Source organism: Paroedura picta, chromosome 8, assembly GCF_049243985.1.
Source record: "Paroedura picta isolate Pp20150507F chromosome 8, Ppicta_v3.0, whole genome shotgun sequence".
Taxonomy (NCBI): Eukaryota; Metazoa; Chordata; class Lepidosauria; order Squamata; family Gekkonidae; genus Paroedura; species Paroedura picta.
Window position 1 is genome coordinate 64005669 of NC_135376.1, and position 13077 is coordinate 64018745.

The following is a 13077-nucleotide window of genomic DNA, read 5'->3' on the forward strand; positions in this document are numbered from 1 at the left end:
CTTTCTCAACCCTTGTACCATTGAGAAAGCCCTGAAACATTCTTCAGGATTTGAGAAACCCCAGAAGTGGCATGATCATGCAGTGATCACATTCACTCACGGTTCCTTCCCTTCTCACCTCTGCCGGGCCCATTATTGGCCATATATGGTCACATCACCCAATAAATGTTTAAGACATTTTAAAAATGTATTAAAAATTTATTAACTCCCACCCATTCAGTTAACCCTCCCAGTGCCATTCAAGAAACCCCAGGATTTCATGAAACCCCGGTTAAGAACCCCTCTGCTGTATATAACATTACATAATGTTCATGAGAATTCCATATCATGGAAACTTAATCCATAAGTAGGGAAAGCTCAACTTACATGCAATGGTAGCTTTTGCAACCACAATACTTATGACTATTATCTAATTAAATTAAAAACAAATTTTTAAATTATTTTTGGCATTATAAAAATTTGACTGTTAAAATAATATCAATTGCTAATCTCTAGAAATCATTGTCATAACTTCTGGTATTTATGTTACCAGTTTTGTGTGTTTATCTGAGACTAAAAGCAGAAATGTTAACAGATACAGGAGCATCCTGTTGAGACAGGTCCTTACCAGATCAGATTAAAGGTTTTGTTTTTCATCTTCAAAGCCCTAAATGGTCTCGTACCTTCTTATCTATTGGACTGTCTCTTCCATTATGACCCCCAAAGAATGTTATGTTTTAGTGAAAAGAAATCTGCTTAGGATCCCCGACCCCAAGAAAGTTAAATTGCCCTCAACCCTCTGTTTAGGATTGCACTTTGACTGAGTCAGTCAGAGTTCCTGCAAAGACCCTAGTGTACCACAATTTATTTACACAAATTTCTCCCTCTTGACATACTTAGGATCAGAAACCATGAGGATGATTGTTGAACAGTGGGGAAAGATAGAATAAACTACTCCAAATTTCTTGCAGGAGTAGGTCCGTGCATAGGCCTAGGTTTAGGGATACTGAGAACTTCACAGCAAAAATACCATTTTTGACAGCTATGAACACTCATGAGCTAACCTTGGATCTCCTTGTTAAATAGCTGTATGACTTAAACAGCATGCTACACATTAGCTCTGGTGCGGAGTTACATTTCCTTCTTCCTTGTGGCTGTTCTGACACCTTCAAAGTATGTGAAATTAATTTTCTTCTGGGTTATGTACGGCTGGGTCAGGAAATAAAATGGTGATAGAATATTACGAGTGCGGGGCTGTGCGAAAAGATGCGTGAACTGCTGCAGATCCAGTCAGGTTGGCAACAATGAAGGTTCACTAAAGAGACCCAAACACCAAATTTTTATACCTATTAAAAAGAAAAATTACACAATATCTGCATTTAATTGACTGGGTTTTTTAAAAGTAATTCAGGAAACGGGTTTGAACAGCCCATTAGAACCCCAACTGATCATTGATCAATTGGTTCCCTGCCTACAACGTGCAAGCAAGATATGAGCTGAGATGCAGGTATTGGACCATCCCTACTTAAGACATACCCATGAAGAAACATAACTGTTGCTAGTACGGCTGGGCAGCAAGATAGCAGTAAGGCTGCTAGTCTGGGCTGACCTGTCCCTCCTTTCTGTTTTCCTTATGACTTACCTCTTACTCCTGGAATTTCTGCCATTCATAGAATTTCTCAGTCTCCTTATGCATGCATAGAGTAAGGATACTAGCTTTTTATATAAGAAGTACAATAAAATGCCCCCATATGTCTAGGGGAGTAGCTTGATTGTTTAATAATTTCAGAATGTGCCTTTCCAGATTCCTTGTATGGAGTTATACATCTAAGAGTCCACACTCATGATCAAAGTAGAAACCTTACGGTGCCATCTTAAGTCAATTGAATCCCATGTGAATAACACAGCTTGCCAACATACTATTGGAATACCAAATCACTGCCCATCATCAACAATTATTTATACAGTGGAATTTGCAATCAGATGAAAAAGTGTAGATTTTAATTCCTTTTTTGTAGCCTTCAAACTAGCCAAAATAGCATTTGCCTTCTGTTATTCTGCCCTATTCTCTGGTATTCTCTCTTCCATTTTCATATCTCTTCCGTTTTTCCCCGCATTTTACTTTCTTCTTCCCTTTCTGTATTATCTTTTATTCCTCTTTTGTCATTACTCATTTGATTTAAGCGGAGACACATGGGGAGAGAGCCACTGTGCGCCAACTTTAAAGGTATATATGGCATCCTTCATAATGCAGTTCACTCAGGCTTGCAATTGAGAAAAGGTATGTTTTTCCCAAGCTTGCTAGAAGAGTAAACCATTCAATAGATAACAAAATGCATTTTTATGGTTCTCTGTATAGTGATTTTCCATTTAAGTATAAGTTAAATTGATAAATTTACACAGAAAAGGAGAATCAGGATCCCCCCTCCCTCTGCAATATAAATTCTACATGAAGATCCCTGTTCTTCTTAGCTTTTACTCCTCTTTGTATGTTAGAAGTACTTTGCTACTGATCAGGTTTGCACTATGTACTATCTCAGACATTAGGTATGGTATATTATGTACTAGAACATCCCGGTCATATGTTTGACCTTTGGCTGTGTTGAAGAAATGGAAGACAAAAAAGCCTCGCTGTGGTACACCAGTTCTGATTCCTTTTTATTTCTGAATTGTTAGATATATACCAGTGGTAACAGGTCATAGTCAAATTTTGCAGTGATATTTATCCCGTTTAACACTGGTGGTATTTAGGATGCTCAGTAATGTGAGCCAATGGGATCTAGCAAATTCCAGTTAATTTTAGGAATAATTGAGAGAATGTTAGATCCATTGAGATAATTCAGGGTCAATGCATTTTTATGCCGAAGTCAGGCCCATTAACTTAAATGTATTTTAAAATCCAATTCCTTATCAGTTTCTTTGTTGACCAGGTCGTATGTATTTATGTAGAAGACCACATTTGAAAGAAGTTAATGATACTTCAGCTATGTGTGTTCCATCCCAGAAAAAAAAGTGTGGGAATGATAGTAAATTGTAGTAGTAATTGTAATAGTAATTGTAATAGTAAAAGTAAAAGCCAGTCCTTAGTAAAGACATTTATCATACTCATAGTGGAGTGAATGAGGATTCATATGAAAGTGCAGAATGTATAGATTTGCTGTCCCCCATTACAGAAATTGATAAATCTATGCACCCCTTCATTGACTACAGTGGTCATTTTAATGGGCTCTAGTTCAAGAGTGTATAGAACAGATCCTGTGCAAGCTAGAAACACTAATCATGGAGGGCATATAGAAGCTCATCCAAAGGAGATCAGCTGTGAACTTGGTGTCTTAGTGCACAGCAGCCATTCTATAGACTCCTGAACCTGACCTATTAAAATTACCCATGTTCAGGAGTGCATAGAACAGATCATGTACAAACTAGAGACTTTTACATTGTAGGGGCCCTCCCCTCTACATGCTCTCTAGGACAGATCATGCACTAGTCTTCCCTTCACTTCTACCCTGCATTCCTGTTGGGTGTATTTCTCCTTTCTGCACACCAAATCACTGTCACTTCACAGGGGCTTCAGGATCTCATTTTACTTCTACATGTATTTTTCTCCCTTCAGCACTCGTTTTGTTTTCCCTTCACTGTATGTCAGGTTTATTTGCAAGTGCAATTTCACTGATTTTCCCCTTCCTTTTGCCTTGGGAATGAAGGAACACAAGCAGAAATGTTTCCATCAGATTTGCCCCCTTCCTAGCGAAACCCTCTCACCTCTGGGAGGTCAGGCAAATCTAAACACTCTATGTCTCTCACTCTTTTTACAGATGGCTTTGACTCAGTGCTGCTTGCAGACATGGAAAGTAATCTGTTTAAGATTTGGCATTGCTGGAAAGACAGGGTATTGCTGTTGTTGTTGTTGTTGTTTTTTAAGGAGCTGTGATCTTTCTGCAGCCACCAGATGGCCAAAGTGGTGGCGGGGGGGGGGGGGGGAGGAGAAAGCACATCAGAGCTGTGATTACTGGAGATCAGGCCAAAACCTCTTAACTATAAATGGGCTCTAATAACGTGCAGGCACAAGTTTGGTCCATCTGTCCTGCTGTGCTTGGGGAACAGAACATATACTCTAGAATTCCAAACAGGAAAAAAAATGTGATGACTGCAGTCACATGATCCAAATTAAAGCCGCTTCAGTGATAATCTAAAGTAAACTATGTATACAAAAAGGGCCTAAGTTGTTGGTTTGAAGTTCTGTAAACATTTTGATTGAACAGAGAATGTCTAGCTGGGAATGTCTCTGTTCATGAGCTTCCACAAGCAACTTGAAAGTTCATGCCGGGTGACGTAATTTTGCAAAGCATAAATTGGCCAAAATTCATCACAAACTTTAGTTTGGAAGCCAGTTTGTGTCCATTCTAGTGCAAACCCTATTAGGTTTCTACACATTCATTACAGTAATGATGGATTATTACGAAAATAGGATAGAATTTTAGGAAGATTTTCTTTTAGAAATCTAGGTTTTGCAAACAAATAAAAATGTATATCCAGAAAGGCCACAGTTCTGACATCTTTATAAACAATTGATATTTTAAAGTTTATAGCCATTTGCCTTGCAGGAGTACATTTTGGGCTGGAATAAGATGTGACACATGATTGTTAAGTATAAGCAAAGCCACAGCTTTATTACCTCCCCACGGGAGGGTTGACACACCATGGGAGAGGGAGACAGAACTAGCAGTTAGCAGACTGCACCAAAAACCCTCAGAGTCCAGAGACGTCCTGGGGTTTGCACCATTCCACTTGATTACTGAAGTCTGCCACTAAGGGAAGCAACATAAGTGGGGGAGCAACCTGGGTACAAACCTCAGTTGGCTGCCTGGCAAAACAAGCCCCTGTTGGGTTAGCCATGGTCGTTTATGTGCCACCTCTTATGGAGGCTCTGGACACCAGGGAGTCCAATTGTATGCAGGACTCCCCACCTACAGGCTAAACCCCAACCCCCCCAAAAGGCAAACCCACAGCTGTGACGAAATATTAACCGTGAAACAGCCACCTCAAACACTGCCATAAGGAAATTTCCACATCTACATAGGGTCAGTGGGAGGGAAGCTTCTCTGTGGTGTCCTGGGCAAAGAGGCTGGGACTCCGCACATGGCAACTTTATAGGTACTGTGGATCCCGCCTGCCCCCTTTGACACTGCATGCTGGGTATGTGCATACACACTGCGAACAAGATGCAGGAGTGGTCGGATCCCTCTCCAGCCAGCCCTCTTCACCATCAACAGTGGCCTCAGTGAGTCTTGGCCATGCAATGTCAGCATTCTGAGGACTGCTTTTCTCTTTAAAAACACACTGTCTGAAATAAAAAAGTTGTTATATTAAGCTTTGCTAGATTAAAAAAAAAACTTGCATAAACTAGGCATAAAATCTGAGAGGGCTATTACTACAAAATTATTACCCTGTAGAAATAAAGATTCACATCTCGAAAACGTCCAGTCTTCAGGGATAACCTGCTCTTATTTATAGCAATGGGAATTAACCCAGTGAAATCAAGATGTTATTCAATGTGTCTGATTATCAGCTCATCCCCATGGAGTAGTGTCTGCTATTACCTTGACTTCAGCATTGTTTCTGCCTGTTTGAAGTTTTGTGATGTCATTTTTAAAACAAGAAGGAAGGTGTCACAGGAAAGCAGGCACCAGATCATTTTTAATCTCTGTTGGCATGGAATTACTTGGGGACATTTTCATTGGTTTATTTGCAACATACTTTGGATGAAGGTTGGCTCCTGATTATGAGACACATACTGACATTGAAAGTACTTACCTTGACCAGGGCCTGCTTTTGAAACATTAGAAGCCTCAAATAGTTTTTATCTGGCCTTCTGGGCCACATAATTGAATTAACACAGCCACCATTGATGCTACAGCATTGCAAAATGGGAAGGATGCCCAGGGATGGGCTGAGCAGGTGCAGTACACAGGTAATAAATAATCATAAAGTACAGGAGAAAATTAATACAGATTATATATGCCCTTGGGAAGTATGCCTGGTCTTAACCAGTGCCAAGTCCTTTTCGGTCCTGGCCCTGACCTGGTGGAATGAGCTCTTGGGAGAGATAAGAGCCTGGTCAGAGCTTTCTCAGTTCTGGAGCTCTTTCACTAAGTGCCAGAGTTCCTATGATCTGGAGCCCCCTCTGAAGGGGCTAGAACAACTGCCCACCCCTTTTTTCCATCTGTCCCCCGAGGCACACAGCTTGGCAATCCATTGAGCAGGGGGAAGAGAAGGAGGTTCTTCACCACCGAGAAGCATAACTTTTTTACTGTTTTGTGAGGAATTTTATTGTGGGTTTTTTAAACTGTGTTACCTGCCACAAAATGGCATAACTGGGAGTGGTGTGCTATAAGTCAAATAAATAATATCACATCTGTAATCTAACTTTTGTTCCCATTACAAATTTCTTTAGATACTTAATCTCTGATATTCTTGATACCAGTGTTCCCATGTGTTAAATCTTATTCCTCTTTCTCTGTATCTGATAATGCTTAGTATATTAAATTTCTTATGGAGATGTCTATACTTTGTTTAGTCAATAGCATTGATTTCACACAAGCTGTGGCTCAAACATCTTTGGCAGCACCACTGGTTAAAAACCATTTACTTTGAGGGTGCTTCAGTATGTTTTCTAAACATGCTAATAAACTGACACTCATTTATTTTGAGGGGCTGGTAATTGAATAATTTGCATCTCCACCATTAGTGGCATGTAGCATGGTGGGCGGTTTGGTAAACGTTCACACTTTACTGAGTCATGGATTCCATATGCCCAGGATTATCATAGGCTGATCATGCACTGTTCAAAATCAGCTATATTATATATTTTTGAGCCTGAACAACTGATCACATTAATTAGTCAAAATCACTCATTAAGGATAGGACATTAAGGACATTTTCCCCCATTCGTAGGATCACTATAAGTCAGAAGTGACTTCACAACACATAGTACATACATACAAAATGCAACATTGTGACATATGCTCAGGATTTATAGATTGCATTATAGTGACTTTTCAGGAATGCATAAAGTATTTGCAATCTAATTTAGTTGTTGTTGTTGTTATGTGCGAAGTCATGTCCGACCCATTGCGACCCCATGGACAATGATCCTCCAGGCCTTCCTGTCCTCTACCATTCCCCGGAGTCCATTTAAGTTTGCACCTACTGCTTCAGTGACTCCATCCAGCCACCTCATTCCCTGTCGTCCCCTTCTTCTTTTGCCCTCGATCGCTCCCAGCATTAGGCTCTTCTCCAGGGAGTCCTTCCTTCTCATGAGGTGGCCAAAGTATTTGAGTTTCATCTTCAGGATCTGGCCTTCTAAAGAGCAGTCAGGGTTGATCTCCTCTAGGACTGACCGGTTTGTTCGCCTTGCAGTCCAAGGGACTCGCAAGAGTCTTCTCCAGCACCAGAGTTCAAAAGTTTCAATTCTTTGACGCTCGGCTTTCCTTATGGTCCAACTTTCGCAGCCATACATTGCAACTGGGAATACCATAGCCTTGACTAAACGCACTTTTGTTGGCAGGGTGATGTCTCTGCTTTTTAGGATGCTGTCTAGATTTGCCATAGCTTTCCTCCCCAGGAGCAAGCGTCTTTTAATTTCTTTGCTGCAGTCCCCATCTGTAGTGATCTTGGAGCCCAGGAAAATAAAATCTGTCACTATCTCCATTTCTTCCCCATCTATTTGCCATGAATTGAGAGGGCCGGATGCCATGATCTTTGTTTTCTTGATGTTGAGTTTCAAGCCAACTTTTGCACTCTCCTCCTTCACCCGCATCAACAGGCTCTTTAGTTCTTCTTCACTTTCTGCCATTAGAGTGGTATCAATCTAATTTAGACCATTCAATAAAAATAAACATTTTGATCCCTGGCTGTCTGCAAGAAAAAGCGTGACTAGAGCAAAAAGATTAGGCCCATAACCTTTCTTTTCCCCAGGAGGACTGAAGCACATCTTTGATAAGTCTTTAGAGGCAATATTTACCTGTCAGCAAGGAATAGTGAGCAGATGCAAAGAAAGATGTGTGAGAACACACAAGCACAAAGCATTTGTGACCCAATTTCAAACATCTATGAATGCTTGAAACAACTGAGGGTGCTGCTTACAACATGCAGTCTGAAAAGAGGAGTGATTGTTCATCTTTGACAATTTGTGACCTACATTTTCATCCCATCCTCCCTCCAAGAAGTATCTCCCCCATTTTATTCTCATATGTGACACTAGATGTTATGCAATTACTGATGATGACCTAGAACATTACCACAGTTGTGCAGCTGATTAAAAAATGCAGCAAAGGACTCAGAATGAGGCTGTCTTGTACCCATCCACACAATTTCAAGTCCTGATAAAGCGACTGGGGGGCACAGCTATTTCAACTCTTAAAAAGGCATGGGGGGGATAGCAAGAGCACCTGATTCCCCTCACAGCATTTTCAAATGGCCCTTGTTCATACCTAAAATGGCAGGAGCATCCTCACATCATCTCCAAAGACTACATACCATCTAGCTGTGCCCCAAGTGGAAGCCAGAACACAGGTCTCATCTATCCTAATCTAATACTGGAAACACTATACCACATTGGAAGAGCTGATGTCCCACACTGAAACCATTTCTTTCTTTCTTTCTTTCTTTCTTTCTTTCTTTCTTTCTTTCTTTCTTTCTTTCTTTCTTTCTTTCTTTCTTTCTTTCTTTCTTTCTTTCTTTCTCTCTTAAACCAATGGTCAGCCACAGTAACAACCACTGACTGAGAGAAAAAGAGCCTTCAGCAAATAATCCCAGTTCTTGCTCAGCAAACTTTTGTGATTAACGAACACTCCATTTAAGACTGTTCATATTTGGAAAGCAGCTTGTTACCTCCAGTTCTTTAATTCTTCCCCCAGGAAAACGGCAAGTGAGGTTGCTGCTTGTGTTGGTTATAGCACATCAAGATCCAGAAATCGCTACTAATTGTACAGTTTGTAATTATTTCTTGTTTTAATTTTAATAATAACGCTTCATGATTCTGTTGACCGGAGGGAAATTTTAATCCCAAAAGTGTCCAATTGTCAAAATTGCCATTATCCTGCTGAAAAAGAGAGGCTTTTAGGAAGAGGTAAAGTTTACTTATTGGAAATTAGAAATGAATATTTATTGTCAGATCTTTGCCTGAGATTAAAACCTTTTATTTAACACTGGTTGAAAGTGTAAATTATTCAAATGTTTACATATGAAGAGCTGCTGTACTCTAATGATTCCATTTCCTACAGTGTATTAGGAGCTAGATAATGAAAAGCTTCATCAGAATGGAATGCTAAACAAACAACTCCAACTTCTCATAGCCGACTGAAAAGATTGGGTGACTCAGTCAATTAGAGCTGGAAAATGCTTCTAATGAAGCAAGCAGCAAAACTCTTTGCTGAAGACAGGGAAAGCTGAAGTTGGTCATTGGGCTCTGCTGCATACCTCTCTTCGACCGTTTACGCACTGGAAGTTTCATGCTGGGCTGCAGGCTGCAGTTTTAGTCATGGCAGGTTGCCCCACCTCTTCCTGCACCCACATGGGGGAGCATTTGGCCTGGTGCACCTTATCCACCCCCGACTTGTGCTCTTGCATGGGAGCTGGGGCAGTGAAGTTCCCAGTGCATAAACAGTCTTCCTGACACATAATGTTAACCTGATATGTAGCTTAGCCATCACAAACACATGAAGCTGCCTTATACTGAGTCACACTGTTGATTTCTCCAGTGTTGCCTACTGTAACTGGCAGTAGCTCTCCGGGGTCCCACATGGAATTCTCTTACATCAGCCTACAACTTGATCTTCTTAACTGTAGGTGCCAAGGTTTGACATGGAGACCTTCTAAATGCAAAGCAGATGCTTTGCCATTGAGCCATATTTGCCTCCCCAAAACAGCTGTCCCCATTGACATTCCAGCTATGGACTTTCAGATTTTGAGGCTGACATGCTGCCAACTCCGCTAAGGAGGCCTTGAAGTTCACTCTCCCCCCCCCCATTTATGAACAGAAATCATCCATGTAGTGACTTGTTCTTCAAAACCAGTAGTAGAAATAAGGGGATGTATCCTGCCATGTAAGTACAGACTAGAGTCTTCTTTAGCAGAGGTTCCTCCTTTGTAACAGTGCTTTTTCCAACACATGAAGCAAGGCAAGCTGAGGTCGATTCCACACCAGTGGCACCACTCCGGACTGCTATCGGTGCATTGCTGCGGAGCTGCATGCTTCTCAGCATACTGTGTCCCCACAGGGGATACATTTCAGCACCACATCATCTCTGGTGTAAATGTGCCCCTCCGGGAAACACAGTGGTGGTAGGAAGGTTCTGCCATGTGTGTGGGGGGTAGTGTTTTATTTTGCTGGAAGGTAGGATTGCTTTCCACACAATCTCACCTTCCTGCAAAATAAACAAAAAATGCCCTGATCCGCCATGCAGTGCCATGAAGTACCGCAAATCTGTCCATGGCATTTGTTGTTCGCTGCAGGCCTCCATAGGGCAGAGAGCAACCGGGCCTGGAAGACCCAGCTCTTCCTGTCCAGATGGGCCTGCCACAAGACAGGCCCTGTTGGCCCCTGCAGCACTGAAAGGCAATGTGGATTCTGGGGTCCAATCTGCACCAGGCCTGGGAGGACAGTGGCCTGGCAGTGGTGTTAAGTGGACACAGGGATTAGCCTCGGTCTATATAGAAGCCACTCCGGCCTTTACCATCCATGTGGAATCAGCCCGAGTGGTCCTTGTGGTGTGACAAGCCAGTACCTCAAGGGTTAATCAGCTCAAATCACCAAAAGAGGGAACAAAGTAACCCAACCTGTGTGCACAAGTTAGGAACCTAAAAGGTTGAGCAGCAGCAGAATAGGTATTAGTATAAAAAATTAAATTGCAAATATTAATTACAATACATTTGCACATATAAAACTTAAAAACATCAATGTGTAGCATGCTCTATTGCACAAATCTAAAACTTTTTGACACGTAGATAAATGACCAAATGACCGAACACACTTCACTCCCTCTTGAGGTCTTCTTCAGTGGTCTAATATTTAAATGCGCTCATGTGATATAATGGGGACTATGAGGTGATAAACAATCTGAAATAGATTAAAATGTATTATAAAGACCATTATTATGCCAGAAAATCTATTAACTTTTAAAATATAGGTCTGTGTATAAATACTTAGGGTGATGATTATTCACATGAATGGAGAGGCTCCCACACTAATGAAAAGTATCCATATATATCTCTTGGAGCCCACCAATCAAAATATTTCTTCTTCAGAATACCACCCTACAAAGCATTTTAATATATAAAGTTACTTCATTATAAAAATCCAAACAATGCTCCTATTAAAAACATTTTATATACATACCTTGCAGAAGCCCTGTCTCTGTGCCTGAGTGTATTTTCATGTGTATCATGGAATGTAGTGAAAAAGTGACTGGAAAAAAATCTTATATGCTGTAAGATGTCCTTGAAGTAAAGTAGCTGCCTGGCTGGGTGGTTGCAACTTGTATGGGGGAGTGAGGAAAGGCTGCTGAAAGAAGAGGCCAAAAGAAGTACCTCTTTGAGGCCACTGGCAGGTACTTGCAAAAGTTACCACTAAAAAAATTTTTTTTGCCAGAACCCCACCTTGCCATCATATCAACAAGCCAGTATTTTTTTAAAGGTCAGCCATCCAATTAATCTCATGTAAACCATATGGAGATATACTGTTCAGAGCAAACAACAGGTATTAGCTCAGACATTTCTTCCTCCTGAAATAGAGTTGCCTGCTCTGGGTGAGGAAATACCTGGAGATATGGTGGGAGGAAGTGGGTGTTGTGAAGGGAAGGAACTTCAGCAGGGTACAATGCCACAGAGTCCATCTTCCAAAGCAGCCATTTTCTCCAGGGGTACCGATTTCTCTTGCCTGAAGACAGGCAATTGTAATAGTGGGAGGTCTTCAGACCCCACCTGGAGGTTTGTAATTTTATCCTGAAAACTGGCAGCAGTGAAGGTAAAGACCATTGATGAGCTGACACCATCAACCATTACTGAGGTGGAGTCTGAGCCACGTGACCCTATGGCTCAGTTGCTAGAGCTTGGTTATGCTTGCACTTATCCATTAATGGCACAGTAAGACAGTGGACCACTGGGAATTTCTCCATAAGTTCAATGACATGTCTGCCCTGACTAGAAGTGACACCATCACATTAAGGCAACACTAGTGACCTTCCTCTGCCAGCCTATAATGCAGTGATAGAGAAGGGGAGCAATTCCAAGAGGGAGACCTGTCCCCCTGAAACAGATACCATGTGATATGGTATTTTTTCAATGTTATGATCCCCGCATGATACACTGCCAATCTGAAGTAATATTTTCAATTTTTTTTCTTTTAAAAATGAGCTTGGATTGTTCTTTTGAACTGCATTAATCCTGAAATGATGGTAGTCAACTCCCACTGCAAGTGGTCGAGTGATTAAGGAACATTCCCAATTAACCCATCTGGTTCAGTATCTTGGCTGTTTTTCATTTAGCTACTTAGCAGGAAATTTATTCTAAAAAGCCTGAAGAGACAGCTTCAATATTCTTTTTGGCTTGATAACTTGGATGAAAAATAACATCAGTAGCTAAGTGGCTTCCAGCTTTGATTTTTTTTTTTTAAATCATGGTGGCTAAATTTTTACACACTACCCCATAAACAGGTGTGTCTATTATGATGAGAAAGAATGGGTCAGATCCAACCAGCTTTTCCACTAGTGAAAAGGGGGCAAGGAGTCCCCTTTAACCACCAAAAAGGCTGTACTAGGGAACATGGAAATTGCACGGATAAAGAACTTGTGGGAAATAGGATGTACTAGGTAAGGGACTTAAATGACAGTAAGTGAAAAAAAACTTTCTGGCTCTAACCCAAAGTTCCCCAGAGTTCATATGATAGGTAGCAGAGACATTCCTGCCCACAGTTTGCATCCTTAGCCTATCTTGTATCTGTTCATAGTTTCACTGATGTGCTTCAAAAAGTCTTCCATCAGTGGGGTACTTTTCATTGGAGGGTTTCATGAACCCTATGCCACCAGTTATATGCTGCCT